Source organism: Mus musculus, chromosome 15 (assembly GCF_000001635.26).
Source record: "Mus musculus strain C57BL/6J chromosome 15, GRCm38.p6 C57BL/6J".
Lineage (NCBI taxonomy): Eukaryota > Metazoa > Chordata > Mammalia > Rodentia > Muridae > Mus > Mus musculus.
This window is the reverse complement of record NC_000081.6, coordinates 50,857,990-50,873,717: the sequence shown is the minus strand read 5'-3', so window position 1 is coordinate 50,873,717 and position 15,728 is coordinate 50,857,990. Positions and strand designations below refer to the sequence as shown.

General features: G+C 40.3%; 1 protein-coding gene across 12 annotated transcripts in view; it reads left to right on the top strand.

The window, feature by feature from the left end:
• Trps1 (transcriptional repressor GATA binding 1) overlaps positions 1-15,728 on the top strand; it is a 235,875-nt gene that overhangs the window by 16,914 nt on the left and 203,233 nt on the right. Inside the window, exon 2 of one of the 12 annotated variants that reach the window (XM_011245778.3) lies at positions 9,791-9,835. The exons of the other annotated variants lie outside the window; for them this stretch is intronic. The gene's annotated coding sequence lies outside the window, so the exon portion shown is untranslated. The remainder of the gene's footprint in view (positions 1-9,790; positions 9,836-15,728) is intronic. 12 annotated transcript variants of the gene reach the window in all.

The window sequence follows — 15,728 nt, the reverse complement described above, 5'->3', positions numbered from 1 at the left end:
CTCAAATGAGCCTGTCTGGCCAGCCATCCTCTCCTGTGTCTCTCTGGCCTTAGTGAGTAGGGCATTGCGGTTCAGCCCCCCTTCTAGTCGTCTGCCCTTGATTTTTTTTTCCCCTCTAAACGTCTGTTTCTTTCTTTGAGGAGTTTATGCTTCCAGCTTTTCAGCTGAATAAAATAATCCCAGTCTCCCCTTTTATTCCCGTCCTGCCTCTGGATGCCAACGCCATCAGCCTGCACCTTCCTTCAGGACTTGCTCATCTTCTTGTTTCTCCTGTGATGCTGGCACTCAGCTCCTCCCAGAGGCTTGTGATTTACAAGTTCTATCTGAAGGTCGCCATGTATTCTGTCCTCAGCCGAGTGCGCCTGGGTCCCCGGACATTCTCAAACACATTTGCTAATGCTCTTCTGTCTTTATGACATACCTTTCATCCAGCCTTACCTAAAGCAATCCTCTCCATTTCTCCTGAGGACTTCCACTTGTACGGAAGCATCCTGGAATTGGGCTACATTTCTGGCTCTAGCATAGCCCAAATAAGAATCTTCTTGACATTGTAAACCCAAGAAAAGGGAGACCAGACCAAATCATCTCAGTAGTTTCTTAAAAATGTACTACTAAGTGTGTACTTGAGAAAGAATATTTCGTCTCTTTCTTTCTTCTTCTTCTTTTTTAATCCAGAAAAGTATAGGGCTTTCTGAGGTTGAGACACTTGTGAAATTGGATTGTCATGTTTCAGAGAGTAATAGGATTATATGGTGCTCCATAATTAGTAGACTCTGCTTGAAATTTGCCCTGGTGTTTTGTTCCTAAAGTATAATAGTACTGGTTACAGCTTAGCGTGTTGCATTTTATAGTGTCCTTTCAAATCTTGCATTTTAATGATTAATGATACCTAACCAAGCAGAACTGTTCCAGAAAACTGAGGTAGAGGGAAGCTCTAATACTTTCGAAAATGAGAGAAAAGCAGAATCCATGACTACCTTCCATCGTGTGCCTTATTGGTTCCGCCTTTGACACACTGGTGTACTCAATGCTGCATGATTAGAAAAGACAACAAGGGTGGTGATGTTAATCTCCACCATAAAGGGTCAGATATGTGAAATTGAACTTCTGTACATTTAGTTCTTCTTTTCAGCACAAATATTGTGTCCTGTACTTAAAGGCGACTTTTGCGTTGGTTTCTCAGTGAAAGTGCCCAGTAAACAGGTCTCACGCCTCAGTGCTAAGGGAGCAATGATAACTTGCACCCTCAGAAGACCCAGCGTGGTTAGTGATGAGTAAGGTTCTTTATGCCCGAGGAGAACCATAGCTAATATTGCTTTAAAAAAAATGTCCAGTTCTGGCAGTAAAAGGACTTCTCTTTGCTTTTAAAAAATACAGAAGTTTTCCCAACAAATGACCAATAAAGTGTTAAGTGATTATAGCTAATGGAGCGATTTCATGCTGGAAGAAGACTGTCAAAGGCTTCTGGATATTTGATTCTCACCAATCACTTTTCCTTGCATCTTAAAGCCAACTAAACACACTGAACTCTCTCTCTTCCTCCCTCCCTCTCTCTCTCTCTCTCTCTCTCTCTCTCTTTCCTTGTAAGCCCTGGGTCTTGGATCTTTTCTAAGTGATTTTATTTATTTCTAACTAAAACATTTCTTTTATCTGAAAATTGGGAAGTCCCTTCAATTAAACAAACGACTCTACTTAGCATTTAGATGTTAAGCAGCTTTGGGAAAACTTATTACGTGATATTTTAATTATATATTTCCAAGGCCCTATGGAGAGGGCACTGTGGCAGAGAATTCCAGGAGAGGATGTGCCAGGGTGCTCCTTTTGCTTCTATGGCTGACTCACTTGTAAGATTCCCATTCCAATGTATCTGCCTCTTCCTTAGAGACCAAACATTCCAAAGCTTCCCAGGAACCTTAGCTAATTGCATTTTTCAAGCATACTGTTCTAATGTCACCTTTTATCTATTAGCAACTTTACAAATCCTTTGAAGGAGATTCTTGGATTTGTGAAGTGGTGTGTCTGTCTGCCTGTATTTTTTGCACATCTTATAAGCAACAGTAGAAAGAGTTCTCTCTTTAAAAGTGCATTCTGGTTAATAAGTAGGGGTTTTTAAAATCCTCTGTACTTTTCCACAACTGAAGGAGTGCATACTTTTGGTTAAAGGCAAGTAGGCAAAATTTAGCCCTGCTGTTCTGGTAGCCTTGGTGGCTTTAAAACACAATCTCTTCATTGCCATTTCATAATCTCTGAGATGACTGCCTGGCTCTCATGTCCGCTAAAAGCAGAAATAGAGGAAGGAAATGTATGTTTTGGCTTCATCGAAGTGTTCCTTATCAGAGTGTATGTAGGAGTGGATACTGATGAAGATGCCTCTATTTGCCAGCTGGACAGCATGTGTGCTGGGCTAGGTTCCTGTCAGCTAAAGCTGTGTGGTGCCCTTTAATGATATGAAGGAGGACATTCTTAAGTGGGTTGGACTTCGTTTTCACTTGTGAAAATTAGGGAGCAGAGGGCGCGCAAACTGCGCTCAGTGGCTGGACTCAGTTTGCATAGAAATGAGCTACAAGCCTGAAAAACTTCTTCGGTTGATGAGCAGCCAGCACTAATGAATGTAAGAGAAGCCACTGGTCTCAGGTGAGGCAGGTTTGCAGGGAGAAAGGGCGCTGAGTAGGAGCGCTGTCTCTCATTAGAGGATACCTTAACCTGTTACTCCTGGAGCACATTTGTAAAGCTCAGGCTACTGCCTTGTCAGCTAAGCGTCTTGTCTCCACCTGCAACCGAATCGAGGCGGGACTACTTAGGGAAGTTACATATTGTCCAGACCACAAAGGGTAGCCAATGGCGTCAGGATTTGGATTCAGTCTGGCTCTGTAAATCTGTAAACTGTTCTGTCCTCTGCTGGTTGGATGAGCAAGATTCCAGGTGCAGGATCATATAGTAATAGCTATTTACTTATTGGAGGTAAGGCCTCACCATATATCCAAAGCCCTGGGTTTCCCATTCCTTCTGCCTCAGCCTTAGGAATTCTGAAATTGCAGTTGTGCACGACAATGCCTGACTTTACTCAGTGGATTTTTGAGTATTCAACTTTGTCATATTTGCACTGTTGCACTGTGATTCCTTAAGCCATAATTCCTTGTTAGGAGATAAACTGTCACCTTTATATATGTTTAAAAATGTTGACAGTAGTAATCTAGACATACCACAAATACTATTTTTTTGGTAACGATAGCTGCAGTTCTAGTAAACACACACACACACACACACACACACACACACACACAGAGAGAGAGAGAGAGAGAGAGAGAGAGAGAGAGAGAGACTGACTCTGACTCAGAAGCATAAGTAACTGCCTCTCCTGGCTCCATTACAGTAAAAAGGCTGTGCTCAGCAAACCCTGGTAAGAGGAAGTTGTTGAATGACATGGGGAGGTGGCACCGGCACCATCCTGTTAATCTTGCTTTGTGTTTCCTAATGTATTTGTACTCTTGGGGAACTACTGCTCAGAATGGGGTCTGCACAACCTTGTAGCTTGAGGATACTACAAAGACATCAAAATGCAAGCTTGGTTTGGTTTAGACCTAAGCATTTCCTCAAATCAGTTATTAATTAGCTTTATGTCTCTATTCATCCATCCATCCATCCATTCATTCATTCATGTATCATTATTATTATTTTTAATTGTGCTTTTTTGTTTGTTTATTGTTTTTTTCGGAAGAGTTATAAAGACGCGGTGTAGCTCCGGAGATAGTACGATCAGAACTAGACACAAGAGTGAAATATTGTACCTTTCCCCGTTTTTAAAGGCGAAGTGGAAAAATGGGAGTTTCGGATCCATAAGCCTCAGGGTCCATTTTCATTGCTGCACCAGGAGAAGCCGCCGCCGGGGCGGACCGGGAGGGGCTGGGGCTGCAGCGGCTCAGGGCTGTAGAACCGGGTCAGGCCTGGGAGCCCAGGCGCTCGCGCGTGCAGGGCGGTGGGCGTGGAGCACGGCGCTGGGGAGCTGGTGCGCAGCCTGCCAGGCCTCCCCGTTCGGCACTGGCCTCCCCGGCCGAGCCTTCTCCCAGTCTCCCTTGCCGCTTCCTCTCCTGCCGCCGCCCTCCGGGATGACGGGGCGCTCGGATTTCCTCCCACCGGCCCCCAAGATGGGTTTATCAACAGTGACTCATCTTAAAACCGTGTTCTTCACCTGCGATCGCTGTGCAAACCGCAAGAGTTGCCACGGTGGAGAAGCGAAGTCCTAGTTTTTCATCAGTTAAAGCAATCTATGATTAGCCTTTAATGAGCGGCCTTGCTTTCCCAGGCTTTCTCATGTGGAACTTTATTTGGGGACACGAACATACAGAGTGGTAGTGAGCATTGTGTCTCAGGTTCTCACTCAGAAAGCTATGAATAAAATTGGCCTACAGTCATAGGCACCGAATCGCCATGTGCCTTATAATTAAGTAGCTTTATAAGCACATGAAACTGTTTAGTAGTGGCTGAGCCTTCTATACTTTTTGGTGTTCTGTGGCTTTATAGTCTTTTAAAGTCTGAATTTGAAGACAGTTGCCGAATTCCAGTTCAAGCTTACTTGTCTTTACATTATCAACCTTATTTTAAAGTTATTTCTTGTTAAGGAAGTGCTTCTTACACCCTTCCTTTTAATCTCCTTTTCTAGAACTCCATATTATTAAAAGTGTATCGTGCAACAGCAGTTATTTTTAGTGTAACTGCCCTGAAGTTCTTCAGACAGGTATTTAGCAGAGATTGAAGGTTATTGATTCATATAATTTGTATCCAACTCCTTCCTTTGGCCTTGAAGATCTGTGAGTGCCTAACATTAGCCAAAGGAAATAATGGATATGTGCGCCAGCGTGTGAGGTGGCCAGTTTAGCTTGTAATGACCAGGGTTGTACACCAAGGCCTTCATTAATTTTAAAATTAAAAATAATAAAGAAAGCCAGGATAGTTAGGTCTTTCTTTCCAGCATGCAACAGGTTCCCTTTCAGGATCGAGCTCACTCTGAAGAGTTTTTGCGCTGACAGACATGAGTTGACAGATTTCTCTGAAGGTTTGACTGTGTAATCCAGAGCAGCTTCGGAGTCCGTGTATAGAACAAGTGGCTCCCAGCTCCTCATCTTGGCTCAGTCTCCAGGTACTCAGATCATAAAGGCATACCAAAGAAGCAGGGCAGGCAAGATCAGTTCCCAAGGGATTATGTTATACAAAGCACACAGTGGTCCCTTAAGCATGCATGCTGACTTAGTATGGCAAATCTTTTTAAGGAATTCATTTAAGGGAATGTAATAACCTTATGATAAAATGTCACCTGTATTGGTTACTAATCAGCAGTACCCTGACCTTAAACACCCTAACTAAGCCATCTGCCATTAAACAGTGGGCACGAAGTCAGCCCCAGGAGCACCCCGTCTAGTATACAGGTAAGAAAGGACTTGAGCTTGCCATCCCAGGGAGGGGATCTGTTAAGGGAGCCAGGCTTAGTGTTAGGCATCTATTCATCATTCTCATTATTTCTGTGGTCATCTGTGCTCACCACAATATTCTTAATCTTTTGTCTTGTTTTCCATTTTCTATAATTTGAGCACTTGGCCTGTTTCAAGGCTTACTTGATATCTAGGTACGCAGAGTGCAAATTAAAACTATGGAAGACTGAGCCACGCTGGTGCCTTTGGGAGGCTCCATGTCTAGAATAAGCTAATGCCCAGCCTTGCTTAGAATTCCGGCAATTGTGGGTTAGGGTTTACTTCTGTGGTGTGGCTGTGTTGGAATAAAAGTCAGACTTAGAGTAAATCTTTAACTCCTCAAGTTTGTAATTTTCCCACCTGTGGACTTGACTAATAATACATAGGTTTTAGGGGAAGAACAATTTAGATAACTTATCTAAACAGGCCTGCTGAATGCTAAAGGGCTGTGTGAATATTTATTATGATAATAATAATTATAATGATCTGTTTCTAATCTTTTTAATTTCTGTATGTCATTAACTATGGAAATGCTCATTAGACTATTCAAAATGGTGCTTCTGAGCCAGTGGTTCTCAAACTTCCCAATGCTATGACCCTTTAACAAACTTCCTCAGGTCATACTGGCCCTTAACCATAAAACTATTTTGTTGCTATTTCATAACTATAATGTTCCTACGGTTATCAATCCTAATATAAATATATGATATCCAGAATATCTGTTATACAACCCCCAAAGAGGTTACACCCTACAGGTTGAGAACCGCTGTTCTAAAGCCCTATTTTAATTTAGAATTTAGAACATTTATTGCATATGCAGAGTGAAACAAATTCAGCCTTGTAGGAAAGCATGCCCTCAAAATATTTCCAGAGAGTCCCATGGCATCATTTTCGCCAAGTATCACTCATGCCTTAAGTTTATTCATTTATGTTTCAGTCTCATTTCAAGACTATCCTGAACTGTACAGAAGTTTGAAATAATAATTTGGGGGTGTTTTATATTTTGGGATGATCTCTGAAATCATCCTGGTTTTCGTTAGGGTGGGGGTAGTTAGTTCTTCCGCTATTACACAAGTTCTTTAAAAGATCACATGACTTTCTGATAGCCAAGCTTTTCCTACCATGGCTTACTTTCTGTGGTGATTGCATGACACTCCTTCCTCTTCTCCACAGCCTTACACAGTTCCTCTTCAGCATTAATCATTGGCTTACTTGGCAATAGGTGTGGTAGTCCTGTCAGAATACAACCAGTGTGCTTCTGAAGGCTGGTGGCTTAGCTGTAATGTCTTGTGGTTCGCCCAGGATATTTTAGAATTGACTTTCTTTTCCTAGGTGAAGTAAATGCGATGTGGTCATAGCATTTTGTTAATAAAAGGACTTGTTAAGACTGACGCCTCCAACGTTTCTTAAGGAAAACAATAAAGAGAAGTTATTTGATTTGGTAGTCATAGTAGCATGTACACAGTTGGGGTGACTATGAAGTATTGTCTACTTAAAAACCAGTGTAAGTGTGAAAGCTATCTAGGCCTTAAAAACAAAAAAAACCCAAAACAACAACAACAACAACAACAACAACAAAAAACCAGACTAGATGTACAGATACGTCTTAGTGGTGATACAAGAAATACCACTGAAATTTCCTGACACTTTCTGGAGGAAGCTCCAGCAACCCCGTGGAACTGTTTTAATTTGGTAGCAGATATGTGCCTAGCCAAAAGTGCTAATTCTGAGTGTTTGCTGGCGGGTGCTGCTCTTAAGACTGTGTTTGGGGGCGGGCGTGGTGGCGCATGCCTTTAATCCCAGCACTCTGGAGGCAGAGGCAGGCGGATTTCTGACTTTGAGGCCAGCCTGGTCTACAAAGTGAGGTCCAGGACAGCCAGGGATACACAGAGAAACGCTGTCTCGAAAAACCAAAAAGAAAAAAAAAAAAAAAAAAAAAGACTGTGTTTGGACCATAAAGTGGACAGGTCCCTTATGTAGGGGCTTGGAAAAGGTGCTGATCTAATGGCTAGCCTTCTCTTTTTACTATATAAGTTTTAAGAATAAATTTCTTGAAACCATTTGAGAACTTGCAAAACACCACTTTCCAAGGGTCTGAAAACTGACTGCTGTTTGGACTCGATTCCTTATTTACTTTTTTTTCTCAGAAATGAATGAGCCTGAAAATTCCTCCATCTATTTTATTTTTATTTACTGTACAGTGCTTGTGTATATGGATGGTGTATATGGGTTTGATAATATTAATATCTGCGCATCGGACACAAGACCTACTCACACAGACTTTTTATTAGAGACAGTACCAGGAGCTTTTCATCTCTGCGTTGCAGTTGTTTTCCAATACTTATCTTCCGTAACTGGAATTCATTTCTATATGCTGGTAATTTGATAAACTGTTTTGAAATGCATTTGTTGAGCTCAGTGTAATTCCATGTGCCTCTAATGAAAGGCATGTGACCCTCTAGATTAGAAGAAAGGTCTGTGGTTGGCTCACACAGAGGCCTTGCTGCTCCTTTTGGGCAATCCTTAACCTGGCACCCTCTAATGTGTTTGCTAAGATAGAGTTTTCCAAAATTGAAATAATGTCACATTTGAAAAGATGCCAAGAAACAATGTGGCACTTTCTAAATTTTTGTGAAGCTAAAATTCCTAGTTATGAAAAAGAGTACATGTCACAGATGAGTAGTTAGTGATGACTTCAGTGTAGCAGGAAAAGAGCAATTCCCATATGCTGATTCTAGTCTCATAATAAAGAATGTTATAGAAAGATGGCAGAGTATTTAACAAGCTGTGAGTTAATGCGACAGCGTCGGTGGATCCAGTTCCAGAAGGATAATCACTTTACCATATTTCTTCAAAAATATTTGAAGTTATCTTACAAAACAGAAAACTTGCTGGGAGTGAATGCAGGCTGCACTGCATTGTATCTTCCAACCCAGACAGCCAGACAGTCGAATGGAGTTTCTTTAAACAGTGCCATTGTTCAAGATGCTTGTGCGATCCCACATGCTTGGATAAATTTGTGGTTCTCTTTGTCAGACTCAGTGGGCAAAGTTATAAATGTATAAATGCCAGGACCCGAATTTGAGTTGCCAAAGTCCCTGGGAAGCTGGATGTGGTAGTGTACACATCTGCACCCCTTGCACTTCTGCAAAATATGGGAGATGGAGACAATAGAATCCTCAGAAGCTCATGAGCTAGCGAACTTGCTATGCACAGCCTTAGACAAGAGATCCTGTTCCAATAACGTAGACGCTAGGGACCTACACCAGACATTGTCCTCTGACCGCCACATGACCCATGGCTTATGTGTGTACACCATATAAGCTTGTGCATGCACAAAGGTAAATATAAAAAAAGACGAGACATTTTTGACCAAAGCCACATTGCTTTTGTTTATTATGTGTACATTTCATTGTGTCCATGAGCACCCTGTATGTGTGTTTCCTTAAGAAGAACCCATTATCCCAAAGTTAGTATTTTTTGAGAGACCCGTTACTTCAAGCTTGAAAGCAGTGTCGTGTGTGTATGTGTGTGTGTGTGTGTGTGTGTGTGAGAGAGAGAGAGAGAGAGAGAGAGAGAGAGAGAGAGAGAGAGAGAGAGAGAGAGAGAGAGAAAAGCATTGTTGTCTTGCATGTGAAGGTGTCCCTTCATGATATTTATAATACCACAGGTATTCACACGCTAACACATTCCTCCTAATTGCCCATGTCTTTGGGCTCTCCCTGAAGGGGCTTAGAAGAATTAACTTGTGATGGCCACAGAGGGCTAACCTCTGCTAAAAGTAACATGATTTGGGAATGATCTCATTTGAAAATAAACTTCCCCTGTTGGTTAGCAATGGGAGATGTATGCATTGGTGTAAAGTATAAAAGTTTAGATGGACCTCTGGTTCCTTGGTATGAAGTCTGCTATGGTTCCACCTGTATAGATCTTGACTGGAAGAGGCCTCCAGTCCACACGGTAAGTGCTGAGTTTCATGGACCACAACATCTTAGGAGAATCGTCACCGAGATTTTGTCCACGTTCTAAGTGAGCTCCCAAGGGAACTGGTCAGATGTGAGCTCATTTTGGAAGGTCCACATTTACCTTTCAGTTTACTCTAGGGCACTACAAAATGTCACCAGTGTAAGAACATAAGTCTGAATGGACTCTGCTTAGTCCGAGCGACAATGTCCCATTAGAGTTCTACAGAAGACTCCAGCAGGTAGAAGTTAAGCACTTGATTCATGCTGTGGCTGTGGTTTCAACAAGTTTTTATTAATTCCAGTAATTTTGATAAGTTCCACCAACAAATGTTTATTTCATGGCTTTTCATTGGCCCATAGGTCGTGAGAATGCAATCTGAATGGCAATAGAATGACATCATTCAGGTAGGAATTCATAATAATGATACAAAAAATAGTGACAGTCATATTTCTGATTTAACTAAATATTTGAATACATGCAAAATCTCAATGATTTAGTATCATTAATTGCTCAAACACCTGTATCAGAAATTTGAAGCTTTGTTGAGAGCCCAGAACATCTCATGTAAGTTTTTCTCCTCTTATTTCACTTGTGATTAGAATTGAATTCCTTTTGGAATCTACATATTCCCTTCACATTTTACCTTTCCCTCTTCAGTATGTATGCCATGACATTGTAGTTTATTATTGTTACTATTATTTACTATTATCATGTTTTTAGAAACTCTCAGGTGGGTTTGTGTTTCCAGGGTGTCAACCCTACTGAAATGCAAACTTCTACCTTAGTTGCCTTTAGAACCACAGCCATTTTTGATGGTTGCCAAGGCAACCATTTGTTTTAAATGCTGACCCTTCTTTGAGATATGTTTATAGTGGGCAGTTACCCTGTTTTTCACATCTGTATCTCTGGACACCCTCACTGTCCTCTCCCAGTACCCTGTATAATTCCACATGAAGATAATGTTCCCTCCAAGTGTCTCTAATACTACCCTCCACATTAAGTTGTTTTCTTGCGGTTGAAGAAATAGATCTGATAATAATAATAGCAAACAGTTACTGTCCAGTGTTTACATTCCGAGAGAGTTATTGTTTGTGTTGCTCCTTTTTCTCCTGTCATGTCTTGTGCTGAACTGTTGCTTAGGTGTTTAGCTCTGATAAAGCCAGCCAGCTCTCTTAGAAAGTCAAACCTTTGTCTTAGAATTTCAGTGTATTATGGATGGTTTAAATGTATAGTTTCTGTGTGAATTTGAGGTGTAAAGTGTTTTTCCCATGAGTACAGTGTAGATAAGATACTTTTGATGCTGCTCTATCCGTCATCTCCCTCCTCCTTTCTATTACCTGCTCTCTCCTTCCCTCTATGTCATTTTTTTCTTTTCTTTTTGAACCGTGATACCTCTTAGCTCATGGAACAACAACAACAACAAAAGATTCCCTGAAAATTAAATGTGTTATGTTGTTCTTCAGGACAAGAATATTAAACTTTAGAAAGAGATCAATTCAAAATAGTCACATACAAACATATATTTATAAATTGTTATCTTTCACTTCAACTGTTTCCCATGATAATTATGTAGGCATTGTATTAGTAACCAAGAAAATAAATACTCTGTATGTCATGCTCACATAACAATTTGTGAATACTAATGACAATGGGAGTATATGTGATAGATTAATTGTCAATAATACCTTTCTGGGAAATAGGATTTTTCTACAGATATTGTTTTCATTCTTTGTTTCATGGAGGTGTTTGTTTGTTTGTTTTTGTTTTTCAAGACAGGGTTTCTCTGTATAGTCCTGGCTATCCTGGAACTCACTTTGTAGACCAGGCTGGCCTCAAAGTCAGAAATCCGCCTGCCTCTGCCTCTCAAGTGCTGGATTAAAGGCATGCGCCACCACAGCCCGGCTTTTGATTTGTTTTGTTTTGTTTGTTTCATGGAGTTTTATCCCAACTCACCACAAGTTCTCAGTTCTTTAAAAAGCATATTGATCTATTTTGGATGTTGGCTTTTTCACCTTCTCTCTCTGAATCCCCAAGTCCCATCTTTGCCTTGGACAGCTACTGCTGTCTTTCACTGATAGGCAGTTTTATCTTAGGAGGTCCTTCTTGGTAGACCAAACATGGATCTGGTACCCTAGTTCCTGCTTTTCTTCTCTTTCTAGCCTTATAAGCTCAGTGAGAGATTTTTGATGTCTTCTTTGTACATCTTGCTCAACACACATGACACATGATTGGCCCTTAAAAAGCCGTATTATCTGAATACATGTGATGTTAATTTGGCAGTGCTCTCGATCCTCAGTTATCAAAGCATCTGATAGGTTTTGGAATATTTACACATAGGAGTGAAAACTAAGTAGAGACCATACCAAGGGATACTTTTGACCTTGGGTTCTTAAAAAAAAAATCCAGATATTACAGTTGAATCATTTACATTTATTAGCAAATGTTCACAATCTTGGACATTTTTGACATGTTGAACTATTTTAGTATTTAGTTACTTAGGCAAAGATTAAAACAGTATTCCCTCAAGTAGCGCCTCTAGTCGCAGAAGACATTCCCAGGTAGCACTTGTTTCAACTTGTCAGCACCTTCTAACATATTTGTTGTTTCCTTCCATTTGTGCGAGGCTATGGGGGTTTGCCTGTCTGGTCCAGCTATTCTTTCAGCTCACGTGGTCCATAGGAATGGGATGAGATTATTTAGCCGACTCTATCTTTGACTATTTCTTTTTTCCTTAAGGAATCTTGTGAGTGCAAAATTATGTTGGAAAAGTTGAAGTAACTTCTCCATGAAAAATCTGATTGCATTGTATATTATACAGTACTCACAAAACGAAGTAGTTTTAAGAATACTTTCAAGTATGCTTTTTTTTTGGTCAGATACTACTGTACTTCAGAAACCATTTAATTGAAAATAGAAGCCAAAGTCTATAGAAAATATTAACTAAGTGGGAGCTTGAAACTAATAGAATTTTACCTATTAACTTTTTTTTTCCATGCAAAATGAACAGCCACTCTGCAACATTTAGTAGAGGGAAGAAATACCTTGATTTTCCTGTTTTGCACAAATGCGTGGAAAGTCCATTAGGTAAGGTTCCTCTCAACAACAGTCTTTCTTCAGTCTCATCAGGAATCACGTAATTTAGGTGGTGAATTCGCAGAGGAAAACCCACAAGACTTGGATTGGCTGTTTGTCACAGATCAGGCCAGGCTTCTAAGAGAGACAGGTGGCAGCAACCTCTTTTCAGTTGAGTTTTCTCATCTGTAAAGTGAGCTTAATGGATAACTTGTACAGCTTTGTTCAGGGGTAAGTGGGAAAACCCTGTGAGCAAATGAATAAATAATTAGGAACTAGTACGTGTTTAATAAATGGTTCTCATCCACGTTAACTTAACTTGCCTCTGCGATATAATTGTACATATAATTGCGCATTTGTATAATTGCAAGTTAGACCATCATGATTTACATTTAATAACTACAGATGTGTCTTCCCTTGACTCCTTCTAGCATCCTTGTTAACAGTCATGGATGAAAAGTTTTCTCACTTCTCCCTGTTTCAGGCTCTCTGATTATCTTTCCTTCTGATGTTCTTCTGTTGTTCTCTGGTCTTATTTTGAGTTACCCATTTTCCTCAATACCCCCCCCCCTTTTTTTTTAATTGAAATTTCTCAGTTTGTTCCTTCCCTCAGCTCCTTGCCTGCGTTGGTAGACAGACGCTCCTTGTCTGAGCCTGGGCACGAGGCACTAATGGTAACTCTATTCAGGGAGGTCTTGTAGGTGGAGCCTCCGACTATAGCCACTGAAAGATTTCATCTCAGCATATCTGCCCATGCTTTCTGCAGAGCAATTTATGTTTTTCTGGCAGGAAAATAACATGAGCACTAATCACATCACCAAAAAGCACAAGTATGCTAAGAACTGTGACACAGTGCATCCACCTGTGTAACTGCCTTTCCTGTCAAGAAACAAAGTCTCTGCAGCATAAGCTCCCATGCCCCATCGTGATCCCAATTTCTTCCCCTAAAAATCAATGCCTCTCTTGACCACTAACAGTGTCAAGAGAGGCTTTGTTTGATTTTGAACCCTACCACTAGTAATGCACAGCATTTATGAGTACTGCATGCTTTTACTGGTTCTGAGCAGCTTGTGTTTGTAATTCATTGTATGCAGTTTCTTCATACATTTTTTTTCAATATAACATCATATAATAGAATCACGTACTTCACTGTGTTTTCTTCTATTATTCATTGTATGGCTGTGTGTGCCTGCGTATGGTATGTGTTTGTGTGTCTTTGAAACTAAACATGGTTTTGTGTCTTTCCAGATGTTCTAAGTTTCTAGGAGTCTGATCTAAACATTTGATGTTTTCCTGCATTATTTTATGCCCCACGAATTGTACTTTTCAAGTTCTCTTTTGACATACATTTACTTAGTGTGTGTGTGTTCTTGTTTGGATATCTGAGGGCATATGTGTGTTTAAATATATGTACAGGTCTGTGCACTTGCAGATGGGAGTCAAAGCTAGGCATCAGATGTCTTCCTCAATTCCTACACACTCGATTGATGAGCAAGTGTCTCCAGCTGAGTCGGGAACTCACTGATTTGGCTACTGAACATCAGGATATTGTTTCCCAGACATCTCTTGAGTGCTGGAGTGCAGGCGGGTTGCCTTGACTGCCAGTTTTCATGTCTGTGCTGGGGATTCAAACTCGGTTCCTCAAACTTGCATGCTAGACACTTCATCAACACTGAGCAGGCTTCCCAGCTTGTGACTCACAATTTTGAAAGGGAAGGTCTATGTATTTCTCACTACTTGTGCATTTATTGCCTTGTGCATGTGGATCTTGGGTCATGGTAGTTGGTTCTTTATCCAATACAAATAAAGACAAAATGCTTTGAATCTGTATGTCTTGATTAGAATGTATTATATTGATGAGACAGCTTTATACCTATATTTACTTTATTCTTCAGGGTTCATTTAAGACTTAGGGCTTCCTTTAAAAGTTAGATCATATGCAGAAATATTTAAGTGTTTTAATGGCTACCCATCTAGTAACAATATATTTGAGTATGTACCTAACCTAAAGTTTGTCTCTGTGAGAGACATATACTAGAAGTAACAGGAAGATTTAAAAACACCTCAAGTGTTTTTTTTTTTTTTTCCTATCTCTCCAGTCATCACTGTCATAATTACTGGACATTGACAGTTGTGGAAATATGTCCCAGTTTCAGAGGTGTCCAACCTGCAGGAGGGTGGAAGACAATGTGTGACATGTAAATACTTATAACTATAAAAGAGTATATATCAATAATCTGAGTAATATATTGCACATATGAATGGAGATATGCTGATATTTTTAATTAGTGGTAATGTTATTATTGATATTTTCTGCTCTAGGAAAAATCTAGCAGAGAGCCATAATTGCATCACCATTTAAAGTATGGAAAGTGCTGTTGAAGGCCATCAGTATGAAATGTCATGTGAACAAGTGCAGAGAAACAGTTTCTTTTGTGACTACACTAGAAGACTTGGTAGAAGTCCACTCATCTCCTGAACTTTACTAGTCTGCATCCCTTAGTGCTGGTAGCTTTGAGGCAATTCCAGAGGCTAGAATAACTTAGTGGCCTCTGTGCATTCATTGCCCTGAGATATGGAGCCAAGAAAATATGCTTGATAGCTGCCTTTCTAGAATGCCTCTCATGTAAATACCAGAAAGGGACAATGCTTTTATATCTACAAATATCTTGACATGTACATTGCATGTACAAATATGTCTACAAGTAAGTGTTGCTCAAGAAAAAAATATCAAGGTTTATGAAAAATTAGTTTTAAACTAGTACTTTAATAGAGGCTTAGTGTACTAATAGCCAGGTATGCCCAGTCCTCAGCCTATGCCTAAGGAAGGGCTTAAAACTGTATTGCTTCATCTGTAAAATGCAACGACAATTATTATTTTACCCAAGACAAGCAATCAAAATTAAAATCAGGTGAGATGACGTACTTTTGCTCCAGTTCCTGGCTCAGTGTAGCGATAGCATGACACACTTAGTCACTAATCACACAGTTTTCTCTCAGTTTCTATGGGCACTCAGGGTCAGGGGCCTGAAGGGAGTCTAGTTCTGAATTTTGTTCTCTTTCCTCAGTTAGATTTTGGAGAAAGAAAGTGTGAAACACCTGAATCTAGAATTATGTAAGTGTTTTTCCCTTTCCTCTGTTATGACAGCTGTCCACATGTAGATGGATGGAGAAAAGAAATGATTAATTAGGGTATAGGTGGAGAAAGTCTTTGCTAACTGTTCA